Below are 4,705 nucleotides of genomic sequence, written 5' to 3' on the forward strand. Positions count from 1 at the left end.
GAAGACTCAGAAATTTCGCAAAATTTTGTTCTGTTCATGAAAAAACTTGAATGGTGTTGTTGACAACGTGAAAAATCCACGATTGCTATGCCAAAAATTGCAATTTAGAGAAACAATTCTTCCTAAACGAAAAAGGTACGTTGCAATATTGATCAAACTGAATCGTATCATAGGAATCAATGCCATTCGCTTTAAATCGACTTTATCTTGATTGATATTCGCTATATACGATCAATAGCGGTGAGATACCCCTTGCATTTACATATACTTAGTATACTTAGTATAGGAGGAGCCCTCCTTAGCCGTGCGGTAAGATACGCGGCTTCAAAGCAAAACCATGCTGAGGGCGGCTGGGTTCGATTCCCTGTGCCGGTCTAGGTAATTTTCGGATTAGAAATCGTCTCGACTTCCCTGGGCATAAAAGTATCATCGTGCTAGCCTCATGATATACGAATGCAAAAATGGTAACCTGGCTTAGAAACCTCGCAGTTAATAACTGTGGAAGTGCTCATTGAACACTAAGCTGCGAGGCTGCTGATGTTTGCAACTTCATTACGCACTTCATAAAACATTAAAACCAGTGTAGTTCTATACTATCGATGTTTTGAATTGAGTCTCCATCGTGCATTAAATCGCACCATTACCACTTTCTGTTATCGGTTCAAACATCTTTCCACTGTTTACAGATGCACAACACCTCGCCTGGCTAGAGAAGCATCACGCAGTTGCCACAAAAAGACTCAAGGCATCTATCTTGAATTCTCGTTTCGAGATTCATAGAACATCACGAGAGGACTTCACTCGCCGGAACAACTAGAGCACAATATGAAGAGCAGTTCGTCCATGTGGATCATCGCCGTCGTCGTCATCGTCGCCGCGACGCCACCAAGTCCGTGTTGCACTGTTTAGAACAAAGAATTTTGCAAGCGCTTATTCGCACGTATGGAAGTGCGCGCACATGCATGGCAGTTTCAGTTTTGAGTTCTCTACCACTGCGGCCATCCTCCAAGTCTTGGTTCATCAAAATAGGAGTCCTCTTCGGTGTGGTGAGAAGGTATCTGATTACACGCGCAGGAAAAGCCAAACTCAAAATCCCGTAACGAATTCAAAGACATCAGGTGAGTGCACTCGCTCGACTCGCTCAGATGGGGGGTTGGACACCGCGAACGAGCGCGGGGGAAGTTATAGAAGTACTTCACAGTTATGGTGGGGTCGACTGTCCGGCAGCCACTTTTTGCGGGATCCGACCGACAGTCCGCAGTACGCTCGCAGCTCTTGTTCGAGGTGGGTGTCATTCATTCGGTATCCACTCTCTTACAGTCAGTTCGCGAACATATTCAGTTGGGGCTTTCCGCGTGAAGCCAACTTGAACCATCTGTGGGGGAGCCACACCACTACAACCAAACGGAACGTTCGTCCAGAACAGTATCCATCCGAATATGTGCGGAGATGGGTGGATTGGCGCTCTGTTTATGATAAACACATAAGCAATCGTGATAACAAAGCAGCGTTGTGTAGTGACGTTTAGCTGGGTGGCATGTAAATACGCAAACATAGTTCGATCGACTTGGCATATGAAACATATGCCAAGCGTAGTGATTTGCCATCCGAATTGCAAATGTAAATATCTCGTCCAAGTGAGGTTTTTGCCAAAAAAAAAGTGAAATCGTGAACAGAACAAAGTGAAACTAAATCTGCGTCATCGAGTGAGAATTTGCAATCGTAGTAAGCGATTAACAGAACAACACAGCATCAAGAATCTAAGGAAGCTGAGTATACGAGGCGCAATTACCTCCACGCCATATATCAGCAGTGGGATAAGTCATGTACACGTGTCAATCGGATTACCACTGGGGGCTTTAGTACAAAAGGTGAGCTAATCATATCACGGATATGCGGAATAGGTAATCCAACAACAGAATTTGAAACCGGTTTTTCGCAGCTGCGAATTTTGTTTTCATCCGACCGTAGAGAAACCACTTCGTTGGAAATTTTGGGACAGTTGACGTACGTGTATTAGCGATTATCTCTTATTAGACTGATACAATACAATGCTTTTGCAGGGTACGCTCTAGAATTATGCTTTCTGTCTTTAAAACAAATGTCTGAACATTACAGATCGATCTAATAATGGATAAGCGGCGTATTCGATACTAGTTTGGACAATTCGTTTTAAAAAGATGGAGTTATCCTTCAATTTCTTTTGAACTGCAGTTCTTGTGGTTGTTTCATAAGGAGCTTCCATGATCTATATCAGCGTTGATAATAAATACAATACCTTTTATGTAGAAAATTTATTTCATAATCCATCTCACTGTATTTGCGTGACTAAGAGTGGAAACTTTTTTTAAAACTAGTCTTTTTGCTTTCAATTCCGTTGTTTTTAATCAGATAAATATGCAATCTGTTTTAATATGAAGAACCAGATAAGAAACTTTTCTCACACAAAAAGTACGGCAAAAAAAGTAAGCACTTTTATATGCTTAATAAAGCTTCTCCGGCGAATCAAGCTCAACAGAGCATTTTTCAAGCATTTCAGATAAATTTACCATTCGTAGATGAAAATCAAATGCACCAACTTACTCAACAGCGCATCATTTTTTTTGCATCAGCCTATTACCTATGCTATGCTTCTACAACAAATCAGTAAAAAAAAAGTACATGTTCTAAAACATTGACAATCACATGAGGGGTGCCGAGTGCCGACATTATCGAAACAGAAGCTAGCGAATTAGGTAACCAATCATATGTAGCGGATTGGCAGCATTGACAGGTTATCTCCCAGAGGTGCATTTTGAACTGAACGAGAGCAAAGAGTATTCCATTATTTCTTGATAATCCAACTTGATACCAGTTGGCCAACTTTTTCGGGCGGTTCTTGAACTCTGCCTTGAACTATGTAATTTGAACTCGATACAAAGTAATCTCATCAAAAGTGCTAGTCAAAGTTGGATATGTTCTTGGCGATTGTATCGAGGAATAATGTGTTTTAACGAAAACCACTTTATCGTCTAAAGTTCAGTTTTTTAGCCGACTTTAAAAAGTCAATACCGCATGTAGGTATGAAAACTTCGAGATTAGTTCAACTTTAGATCAACTTTTCTATCACGTTAATTCTCTTTGACGTAGATTTAAGCCACGAAAAGATCGAATGATTCAAAATCTTTGCAATGAAACACAATTGCTGCAATACGATTAAATATTTCATCATCTAAGTCAGCAGGGATCAAATCCAGTGTGAAATGAAAAAAACCCACTCATAATCTCTGTATCCACTCACGATATGCAGCATATCGTGAGAGGCGTTCGATAGTATGTAACGATAAATAACTGAATCAGGGAGATAAACTCCATGATAAATTCCTTCTCAAAAGCTCCAATTGCGAGGGAAACTGTACTTATGATGCATTTTACTTTGTTTTACACAGCTCTGCGAAAAAAAATGCTTTCAAACGGCATTTGAGCACGCAGTATTTCATCATAGCTTGTCGGTGGGGATTGATTTTCAGATTCTGTTTGTTTTTCGCACTTGTTTTCATGGTTTGTAATGATTGAGAGAGAGACTTATGTCTCTGGTTCAACTGGTCGACAGGTAAAAAGTAAAAATAACATGTGCCTCATTTGTACTTCACAACCTTAAAAATCGACTGGCGATAGTTGATTGATGGGGAAAATTACGAGATTATTTTAATACGAAACAGGGGGTTTCTCGTCTTTGAACTTTTGTCGCTTACATATTTTATGCTTATAGAAAGTAAAATACTAAGTTAATTCGACAATCTAATATGTTTATGTGTTATCCATGATAGGTCGGAATGATGAACATATGAGCATACGAGTATATGGAGACGCATGGTACATTCGTGCATTGGTGCATTAACTTCTTAGTTCTTATTGCTAAACTTGTTGGTTAAATTGAACAATTGCACAAGTATGCTAGCATTTGTATAGCATATAGTTCTAGTATAAATTATTCCCTACATTTGAGACAATCGAATCGTTTGCCGTTGTTCTCTCTGTGCGGTGTAATTTTTCCAAGTGTTCTTTTTGCCTAAAAAGGGTTCTTTTCTGCACCGATTCTTTATCGTGCTATCCGGGACTAAGCAGCGCACCCTGACCGAGTGCGACTGTTTCGAGACCCACAGTGAGGCTCTGTGGAAACCACTTTTACAACTGATTTTTCCATTGGCATCAAACTTGGCATCGAGCTTTTCGGTATGAAATTGTGTTTTAAATGACTTAGTATGTTCAGCAAGTATGTTACATCAAGGGTACTGTTTTTGACTAAGGAGAATGGACGGCTTTGGACCATCGGTGCACATAGATGACCCATATCTAGTTGAAAAATCTCGAAAAAACAAGAAAATGTGTCTATGGGGTCGAAGTTGTATATGCTGTGGTTATTTGAAGCTTTTGCATGATTTTTCGAGTTCCCTCACATAAATTAAAACAGTTTTAAACGGTCCTGCCTTGTTTACGTGCCTCTAGTAGTGTTCTGAGGGAAGTCCATGGAGAAAGGTACTACTACTACTACTACTACTACTACTACTACTACTACTACTACTACTACTACTACTACTACTACTACTACTACTACTACTACTACTACTACTACTACTCTACTCATCATCTATTACTACTACATACTACACTACTACTATCACCACCATCATCATCATCATCATCATTACCATCATCATCATCA

General features: G+C 39.8%; 1 protein-coding gene across 2 annotated transcripts in view; it reads left to right on the forward strand.

Moving 5' to 3' along the window:
* Positions 1-753: 753 nt before the first annotated feature.
* LOC134223650 (major facilitator superfamily domain-containing protein 12-like) overlaps positions 754-4,705 on the forward strand; it is a 20,912-nt gene continuing 16,960 nt past the window's right edge. Inside the window, exon 1 of one of the 2 annotated variants that reach the window (XM_062702841.1) lies at positions 754-1,118. The gene's annotated coding sequence lies outside the window, so the exon portion shown is untranslated. Of the gene's footprint in view, positions 1,119-1,201; positions 1,872-4,705 lie in introns of those variants that run through there. The other variant, XM_062702840.1, reaches the window with a different exon arrangement.

The sequence above is a fragment of the Armigeres subalbatus genome, chromosome 3, assembly GCF_024139115.2.
Source record: "Armigeres subalbatus isolate Guangzhou_Male chromosome 3, GZ_Asu_2, whole genome shotgun sequence".
Classification (NCBI taxonomy): Eukaryota; Metazoa; Arthropoda; class Insecta; order Diptera; family Culicidae; genus Armigeres; species Armigeres subalbatus.